The sequence below is a fragment of the Ptychodera flava genome, unplaced genomic scaffold (assembly GCF_041260155.1).
Source record: "Ptychodera flava strain L36383 unplaced genomic scaffold, AS_Pfla_20210202 Scaffold_45__1_contigs__length_1260105_pilon, whole genome shotgun sequence".
Classification (NCBI taxonomy): Eukaryota; Metazoa; Hemichordata; class Enteropneusta; family Ptychoderidae; genus Ptychodera; species Ptychodera flava.
Window position 1 is genome coordinate 1,225,622 of NW_027248367.1, and position 10,764 is coordinate 1,236,385.

At 38.5% G+C, this 10,764-nt stretch overlaps 1 long non-coding RNA gene across 1 annotated transcript; it reads left to right on the forward strand.

The window, feature by feature from the left end:
- On the forward strand, positions 1 to 9,480 carry LOC139128212 (uncharacterized). The gene is made up of 4 exons (XR_011551227.1): positions 1 to 182; positions 2,626 to 2,742; positions 3,754 to 3,992; positions 9,346 to 9,480. It is a non-coding gene; the product is annotated as an uncharacterized lncRNA (long non-coding RNA).
- The last annotated feature ends 1,284 nt before the right edge of the window (positions 9,481 to 10,764 follow it).

The following is a 10,764-nucleotide window of genomic DNA, read 5'->3' on the forward strand; positions in this document are numbered from 1 at the left end:
ACCGCACACGGTCGGCTAGGTGACCGGTACTGTGGATGCAGAATGAAACCCTTGGCCTCGGCGAAAGTTAACTCAACGCGGCGCCGTATAGGCTACATCGTACTCAAGCCAAGTCTCACCGTTGTAGGGTAACAGCTCTGATGATAACTTATTTGCTCGAGTTGTGAAGTCCATCCTCCCACGTAAGTACTTCTGTACTGCCAATTAAATATGTTAGTAGCTGTGCGTGCGTGCCACGAGTCGACTGTGTGTTCAACACACCACCGTCCCTCGTGGGTGGAGGGACGGTGAACACAGTGACTTACAGCCCTGCCACGCAGAGGTACGCTCGATCATATTATACTCGAATTGACTGAATTTGATATATTCATTGCACTGATTTCGGTGTATAGTCGATCATATGTGGTGTGACAGTTGTGTCAACATATGGTCATACGCTAGAACCGCCGAGGATCGAAAGAGTGAACGTTGCACGAAACCGCAGGTTATTCACGGCATGGGTATATAGCTGTGCGTGGCAGGACTGTGTTTTACCGGGGTTATACGGCCTCCCGCCTTATAACGCCGGTAAAACATTGCCCTGCTGCCACGCAGAGCTGGGGTTTTACCCCTTTCGTCAGCTGAGGTAACCTGATGATTCACTGTATAAGTATCGCCGTGCGTACAGGTCTCAGGCGTGGCGGAGGCCGTAACGCCGGGAATACAGACCTGTACGCAGGGCTACGTAGTGTACTTGCTTAGTCACACACGTTCTTTTTTCGTGTTCGTGTCTTAGATTTTTTTCATATGTGGAACACGTACACGTACATACGTACGGGAGCTGAATTGCATTACATACGCTGGCGATTCAGTGTACTGTACAGAGATGTTTGATTAAAACGATATGGCATCAGCGGCCAGGAGGTATCATACGGATAGAGGTCACACTGTGAGATCATGGAGGTAGAAGGAGAGATTACCTCCATGGTGAGATCAAGCTTGTTCTCACGGGATCGGAAGCAGCTGTGCCAAGCCCGTATGCTTTATTTTCGGACAGTGCATGCACTGACGAAATTTCTGTCAAGTAAAATGGTTTACATGCTGTACAGTATCATGGATCGCAAGCATGAGTGTGTGTTCACAGTTTCCTTACCTACACTCATGGAGCTAGGAACAAATACCATTTCTAGCTCCATGCTAAACTGGTGTATAAAAACTCCGGTGTGTGCATAGTTAATATTTAACTTTGCAAATTATTGCATATTTTACTTTCATGGAGTCACAGATTTGATAATCATTTTCATTCTGAAGGTCTGAAAGTCCGCTCTACAATTATTGTTTACATGTAGCGTTCAGGGAAATCAATCGAACGGGACCTTGTAAACTTCCGGTTCAGGGGAAAGGCTGGCAGGTAAATGAACAGAGGCCACATATAATCCATGTAGTGCATTTGGTGAAATTCCAAAATTTAATTTCTTGTACATAAATGCCCTTATCACAGATATTTTAACAATATTAATTAATGATTAATGTAATTAATGTTATAGAAATAATGGGTGATGCTCTGACCATTATTATTCATTTATGGCCAAGGGCGAGAGGAAAGTCAAGAATTTACAAGGCTATATTTAGCGAGCAAGCTTATTTTGGCTTTCAGTCTTGCCAAAGCCTATAGATAAACGTTAATGGTCGGGGCAGAGCCTGTTATTTCCATGATATTACCAACAAACCCTAGAAAATCATCAAGATTTACAAAAATTTCCCATGTGAAAGACAACGGAGCCCCAGAACTTGTGCAATATTGCCTGAATACATGGGTTTATGTGCCAGAGAACAGGTGACAATTTGCCAGACACCAGGATGGCAAATCGTTTCCTGCTGCGAGGGCACATAAACCCATGTATTCAGGCAACAATATTTTTATTACATGCCTCTGGTTATAAATGCTGTATGACATTTAGTTATATGCTGGACATTTTCAAACAGTTTTACCATTATTGACCAGCATCAAACGGATTTTAACGAAGGTCAAAATAGAAGTGTGCACATGTATATTTTACATCTATCATTCAGGGTCTACTTAGATGTCGAAAACATTGTAGGGCTTCACTGGCCTTGGTAACCATGGAAACCAGTCAGTACATCGTTCACCGACCCCCTAACTCCCCGGATGTTCCTTTTCAATCAATTCATTGATTTGCACTCACATCAAGGCATGTAATAAGCAATGCACAGTCATGGCCACCCTAAAAATTTGTCAAATCTGGAGATTTTTAAAAAATGTATAACTTGGGCCACAAGTGCTTCATTTTGTTTTTGTGATTGATTATGATCTTTGTACAATTGACAATTTACATTTTTGATGAAAAGTCACAATGTTAGCAGCATTATTTATATTCATGGACATCAAAACAAACCATTACATACTGTGTATTTGTGGTCAGTCACATGGTTCTGCTCCACCAATTAAATGAGATGTCTATAGCATGGTAATACATAATGAATGAGTGTATGATTTTACTGATCTTTTGACCCATATATCATAGCTTCTATGATTAGAAAGTTGAGTATCCATTGTACAGACGGTGAGAAATAGGACTATCTGCAAGATTCTAATTCATTGTATTCGTTGACATTTGCCTACAGCTGTTAGTATACCTCGCGTAACCTGGTCGTAAAGCCTCAGAGGTACATGTATGTGAAACTTAGAAGGAACAAGAATCAAAAGATTGATAACTGCTCTTTGACAAAATCCTTCATCAGGTAAGATTTGATTTTCAATTTCCTGCACATGTCTCGTTCGTTATCAGTTAAGCTTTTCACATGCTCGGTTTTATTTGGCGGAATTGTAATACTTTCTTCAACATCAACTCCCAACTCCCTCAATGCTCTCTACGTAACTTTAATACATGTAAGTATTTCAGAATATGCGTCTGTAGTGTGATCTCCTTGGCAAAAAATTCAACAGGACAAAATAGAGCAAGTGCAAATGAAATTCATGAAGTTCTTCTGTTTCAAACATAGCATCCTTACAGCTGAAATAATAATGGATAATTCTGCAAGCGTTTAAACCTTTAGCCTCTTTATCATTGGAGATTATTTATATTTTTATACAAATATGTGAATAATATGTATGATTGTCCCAATCATGTTTCATATTAATTTTGATGTTTCTCAGTAAACTACATGTACAAGAACTCGCAGTATAAAACTCGATGTTTTTAGGTACTTGGCTCTTCAAAGATGTATGGCTACTTTAAATGAATCGTGCATTTCCAACCCTGCCATTGACAACACTTTATCTTGTCAAAGTTTCAGATGCTTGGTCAGAATGCCATGCTTAAATTTGTACATTTTTAATGGTTTCATATAGTTTGTTGTTTGTTGTTTATTGTTTATTGTACTTCATGCATTCATATTATTATGTTTATTTTATGGAGCCTGTTAATGTGACTTGTTCCTGTTGGTCTTTCTTTGAAATAAATATATAAAGATATTGCTACTTGCTTGAATACACGTCTTGACCTACATTATGTACCTGTTTCCTTTAAAAAGGTCCACAATCACCAGTGATTACAATGGGTTTAGGGCAAAGTTATACCAGTGATAGAAGGTTTAATTAAAATTACAGAAGTCATAAACAATCAAGTTGTCTTATCTTGCATATAAAAAGCCATGTTTTAGAATGAACTGATGTAAACTAATGTCAGCAATTTGCAGGAGATAATATTTACATTGCATGATTCAAGTTAATGTTTCTTTTCACCCAATCAGATTCAAGATCCCTTGCTGAGGCAGTGCATACTGGGCAATGACAACCAGGTGAAAAGCAACATAGTGACAATACCATCCTCCATTGCAAAGCATATACACAGTGTGTGGCTATGCAGAGAGCCAACACTGAACAGAGATGATGGTGTTGTCATCAATGCAGAGCAAAACCTGTGGAATTGAGGGAATCTTTCATCAATATATTTATTTTCCTAAGACAATGGGTCCTTGCTGTGGCACAGGTTTGTACTTACACTGTTTCAGTGTTTCCACTGGGTAAATTTTCCCTTAAACCATTCTGGCTAATTGAGACCAAAATTGATTAGCCAGAACTATAGCCATCAAAATTACATGTAATTGCATTTATGATTTTTATCCAACTGACAGTTGTATATATATACTCAGGTGGGTCCTATCAGTTGCTACAGTGGCAAGATGACATTAAACTGGTCCAATAATCATTTCTATTCAAGGTAATACATTACCAGGTCCATTGGACATTTGTGATTTAAAAATTTAAGTAGGACTCATCCTGACCGACTGATAATTAGTGGCAATGAAAATAAACAACTATTTTTTATGGAACAAACTGCTTTCTTAATAACATTCACAACAAATTTTATTTCCTGTGTGCCACACACTTATGTGACTTAATTTTGCACTTTTGTAAATGTATCAAGATGTATTACAAGTATTGCATCATTGACAGGGTAACTTCAAGATGTTTCCTTTGAAAGATCCATAGCTTCTGCCTCAATCATCAAGTGCTTTCAGTTCTCCAATCACAGAGTCTGATTATTAAACCAACTGTTCACTTAAAGAAGGTGTACTCCAAGCAGTAAATGCTTAATAGTTTCAAATCAAACTGGGTGTATACATGTATTTTAAATATCCTGTCTGGCCACTTTATATGTCTTACAGAAAAAAAAGCTGACTCTTCTCTTATTAAAACACTAGTCATGGAAATTCAACAAACTATTCCTGGTACACTTTCTTTTTTGTAACTACTACTACCCTGCAACTCTGCGGACAACCTGTGCAATTATCTTTTTTGCTTAATTGTACTCGAACACGACTTAGCATGTCGCAGTGTGCTGCTTGTTGTTCAGCGTAGTAAACATTCAACAGGACAACATCCTGGGCATATCTTCATGCAAATATTATGACCAATGCCTATCCACAATACAGTGTTACTCAGTACGTGTACACATCATGGCAGGAGGTGACCCCAGCCTATATCCACAAATACATGTACACAGTATGGAAGATAACCCGGGCCTATCCTCAATCCAAATGCATTCACATGGTATGGAAGATGGCACAGACATATATCCACAATACACATAATATATGCAATGGAGGATGGCCTAAGCCAATACACATACATGCACACAGTATGTACATGTATGATGAATCAGCTGGCCTATATAGAATACAAAATGGGAGATGACTAAGGCCTATCATTAATACAAACAGTCTGTACCTGTATCGTATTCAGGATAGGCCCAGGTCATTTTCAAAAATGTGTACCTGTATTGTATTCAGGATAGGCCTGGGTCATCTTCCATAGCAGGTACCTGTATGTGTATTCTGGATAGTCCAGAGTCACCTGCGATGCTGAGTAATTGTTTTGTGGATAGGCCTGGGTCATTGTATTTGCATAGGTTATAACATTTGCATGAAGTTTGGCTCAGGACGTCATCCAATTGACAGTTTACCACACTGTGCTCATTAATAGCTGCCTCTGAGTTTGCTGCAGTAGTGTCCTACGGTGACGTTTTTTGCTCACGTGTTCACACACGTGAGCATATGGTTTAGCCATGTCTGTGTGTGTGTGTGTGTGTGTGTGTCTGTGTGTGTGTGTGTCCGTGTGTCCGTGTGTCTGTATCCCCATTATCTCAAAAACGGCTGAACGTATTTCAGTCAAATTTGGTAGACATCTTCAGAATTCAAATGGCTAGAACTGAAAAGGTTTTGGTGGGCGTGGCTTGCATATTAATGAAGTTATCACAGTTTTAATTTTTGTGATACATGGTAGTCTATGGCAAGCATGATGACCATGGTTTCTGGACATCTCGACCCCTAACCAACTCGACCCCAGTCAACTCGACCCGCTACCAACCTAACCCTGGTTAGACCATATAGCCTTGCTCCTTCATGCCAAATATCAAAGTCACAGGTCTTGCCAATTTTGAGAAGAAGATTTTTAAAGTATTATTTTTCTGATTTTTCTATGACCTTTGACCTCCCCTATACCTATGCAGCTAAGCTATGGCAACGGCTTATTCTGGCCTATGTTAAAGTCCAAGACAGCCAGCGTCTATTGGACAATGGCCAGTAGGGGACCAAATTGCTCTCCACAATTTTGGGGATTCCACTTGACCTTTGACCTTGGCATCTTCCTGCAACTCATTTATTATGTGCATTTCTAATTCTGAGCTAGCCAATAGAGCTAGAGGTCTGATTTTTGGTATATAGGGATAACTTAGCAATACAATTTTTTTGACAAAATGTCATGTGACCTTGATGACCTTTGACCTCAAATATACATATATGGCCATAACTAAGTAACCACAAGTGCTACACCCTTCATATTTGGTATGATGGGAGACCTTATGACATCACATCCTGTACCTCATTAATTATGCGCATATCTAATTCTGAGCCAGCCAATAGAGCTAGAGGTCTGATTTTTGGTATATAGGTATAACTTAGCAATACAATTTTTTTGACAAAATGTCATGTGACCCCGATGACCTTTGACCTCAAATATACATATATGGCCATAACTAAGTAACCCCAAGTGTTACACCCTTCATATTTGGTATGATGGGAGACCTTATGACACCACATCCTGTACCTCATTAATTATGCGCATATCTAATTCTGAGCCAGCCAATAGAGCTAGAGGTCTGATTTTTGGTATATAGGGATAACTTAGCAATACATTTTTTTTGACAAAATGTCATGTGACCATGATGACCTTTGACCTCAAATATACATATATGGCCATAACTAAGTAACCCCAAGTGCTACACCCTTCATATTTGGTATGATGGGAGACCTTATGACACCACATCCTGTACCTCATTTATTATGCGCATATCTAATTCTGAGCCAGCCAATAGAGCTAGAGGTCTGATTTTTGGTATATAGGGATAACTTAGCAATACAATTTTTTTGACAAAATGTCATGTGACCTCGATGACCTTTGACCTCAAATATACATATATGGCCATAACTAAGTAACCACAAGTGCTACACCCTTCATATTTGGTATGATGTGAGACCTTATGACACCACATCCTGTACCTCATTAATTATGTGCATATCTAATTCTGAGCCAGCCAATAGAGCTAGAGGTCTGATTTTTGGTATATAGGGATAACTTAGCAATACAATTTAACTTGATTTTAGTCATTGAAACTTGCTATATACATCAAAGATACTGTGATATAACATTATTGAAAGTCAAAAGACATTTTTACTTCAGCCAATTCCTAATTTGCATATTAAATGAATTTTCATACTTAGGGATATTCATCTGAATTGACTTGATCACAATTGATGTAACTTGCTATGTACATTTCAGACACTGTAATACAATATTATTGAAAGTCATTAAGCATTTTCTCTTCAGCCAATTCCTAATTTGCATGTTTAATGAACTTTCCTAATTAGAGATATATATCTGAATTGACTTGACCAAAGTTGACAAAACTTGCTACATATATTGCAGATACCATGATACAACATTATTGACAATCATTAAGCATTTTTACTTAAGTCAATTCCTAATTTACATATTTAATGAACTTTGCTTATTAGGGATATATACTGGGATTTACTTGATCAAAGTTGGCAAAACATGACAACATTGATGATTATACCTGGTTAAAACAATATCAAAAGTCATTTCACATTTTCATGTCAGCTAATTTACAATTTGCATATCTAATGAGCTTTCACAGCTCGGCATATATGGCTTGAAGGACTTGGCCAACGGTAATTACACTTGCTATATAAAATGGTGATACAATGACAGCAGTCAAAGAACTTTAATATTTTTATTTCAGCTAATTACATATTTGTATACTTCATGACCTTTGAGAATTAATCGGCGGTGATTATTGTTCATTATGTTGATCATAATACTTTCAATGAAGTTGCAAACATGTGGCAAAGGTTCAAATTTACACATAACTGTATGAAACACGTGAGCATTTTCAGTTCATATCTGGTTTGAAACACTGGTTTCATTTTATTCACCACCCTTGCTGTCATTGGCTGCTGTTGTCTGCTTAGTTTTTGAAAATATACTGCAATCAGTATTTCCTGACTATGTTAAAGCATTGTTTACAAAGCACTTGTCATAAAATAACAAGGTCATTGCATGCAGCCATCTGAAAGCATGGCATATAACTTCATAAGTTACTGATTATAATAGTTTTCTGAGACTGCACACTAAAGCAAGGAAGAATGACCACCCAGGGATGTTGAAAAATCTCTCTGCCTTTTAAAGGTGGAGCCTCCCTTTAAAAGGACGCAAAGCTATAGCAGCGTTCATTGTGTTAGTGGACACCAAACAGTCAACACAAGGTTACACGCTCCAGAAAATGCCACTTTTTAGTTTTCCCCGGCCACAAGAAGGCAGACAGACTGCCAAGCGGTCAGCGTGAAGTTGCTGCCGATCGGACTCTGTGGTTATATTAAAAGTCTAACGCGACTAGAAGACAATTTTTTAGGAAATTTGAGTGTTTTGTTGTGACTGTTGGCGATTTAAACTGACCGTCAATCAAACGCTTGTATAAACTCTGTTTGCAGGATTAGCAAAAGGTGATAAAAGGTTGAGATCAGTTTGTGTAATTAATGTTATAGAAATCAAACATCGTACTGGCCAAGTGTTTGACTGGGAGAAGAACTCCACTAATGTGAGAACCTGGGATTGAAAAGTGCGGCTTTAACTGCACTCTCGATCAGCCCCCTGAAAAATAGCACAGACCAGTTTGGCGAAGGATAGTTGAAAAATATTTCCCAATCTGCAGACATTTCATTTGCCATTTCACGCTCTTGCGAATGGCAGCGGAAACACTGTTGTTGTCATACACATTTGTAGTCCTTTTTTTAAAATACCCTCTTGAGTAGATCAAATGTATTACACCTCTACCATACTATTAAATCAGTAACTTTGTTGTGATAATCATTGCTTACACATTTTTGGTAAAGTTATTTTCTCTTATTTAGCTGAATTTGCTAAAAAATTTTCTTGCCACTTGGCACTCTATGAATTGCCTAGTGAAATGCAGATTATATGATAAATGCACATGACTAGACATTCAATACATGTAGCTTCATTCGTAGGATCCATAAAACTGTTATGATGAAGTATATTCCAATGAGAGATACATCTGGTATGCACACGTGATTTAGAATGTTTACATGTGTCTAATGCTTATCATCATTAGGGTTAAGGACATACAGAGTGTTTGCAATTCATTGTAGTACATCCCATCACCAAATGTATTTTAATCATTCGGTTATCATTGTTATTTAAAGAGTTATAAGTAATCACGAGTCTATGTGTTTACAATTCAGGATCAGCAGTGCATGCTGCGCAATATCAAGGATGAGAAATACCATTGACCTTGACAAAGAGCATTAAAGACAAAGTGGAGGGCTTGGGATTGGACTTGGATCATGACATTATTACGAAAGATGAATGGAAATGATCAAAAACAGGTAAATTTCCATTTTAGTCCTTGCACCACAGTATATATACACAAGTGGCTGTTGCAAAGATGTGCTGGAACTGGTATCTTGTAACTTGCACAAAGTGTTTTATGTTAGTTGTCTTTCTTATAGCTATACACATGTCTAGCATGTTTACAATTACAAGAATACTATTTAGAATCACAGGTTCACAAAAATATTAGTGATACATTTCTGTATTTTAATTGACATTGCCAGCTGCAACTACCCTACCGGACAAAAGTTTCTTTCCCTTATCCGGCTTTTCCGCAAGTTTTTAAACAGTTTACCTCGAGCAAACAAAGGGTTCGTGTAATTTACACAACGAGTCCAGTGCAAGCTAATCGTTTCCGCTCAGCGAGTGCTATCACTCGTACTCGATAAGCGTGTTTTATGGCTTGATATCTACTTTACTGTTTGCGCCATCTATCGGTGAGATAGCATTAGCTGCGTCTGTTACATGTAAGTTATGTTCCAGCGACGGCCCGACGGGTCTGCCGCACATGTTTAGTGCTTTCATAAAGTTTACTGTTTATTATCTTGTGTATAAAGATTCTGTATACATTTCTTTTGAAATTGTTAGGGTTAATTTGTCGATTAAAAGTGACGTGTAAGCCCGGACGTTGTTTTGCCGTATAATACTACACCGTGCATGTGTGTCGGCGAAGCCACAGACGCTGCACAGACACGTGTGATACTGTGCATGGAGGGACATTACGTACAGATACCCACCACGTACCCTGTAACTGAAGTGGTACGTCCACGGTCAGTGTATACGTGCGTGTAAACTGGCGGCCATCTAAGTATGAATAGGGAGTGGCGAAAGATTTACAATAAAGTTTCGCCGGCGATTTTTCAGTAACTAGACCTTGAACACCAAAAATAATTGGTTACACAAAGTAATGCAGGTCTGGTCTTTGAGAAAATACCCAACTGGGGTCGTCAAAGACTTGTTAACGATAACGACGCAATTTTTAACGGGACCTTGCACTGGCAGCGGTCAAAAATAACATCGGGGATTCACCGAAAAACTACTCCACAGAAGTTGATTTTTTCCCCTCCAGACTATGATCAAACTTGTTAGGAACGCATAGAAGGGACAACTTGAAAATCTATGGAGCGTTTTAACGAAAATCTGTATTTTCCTACTACGGAGAAAACCGACCAGCCGTCACTTTTGAGCGCCGGGTGTGCGTGTGGGTTTGAAGCAAAATCCTCATTATGCATGCAAATTCGGTACCCAGCTCTCAACGTGTGTAAGCGTAT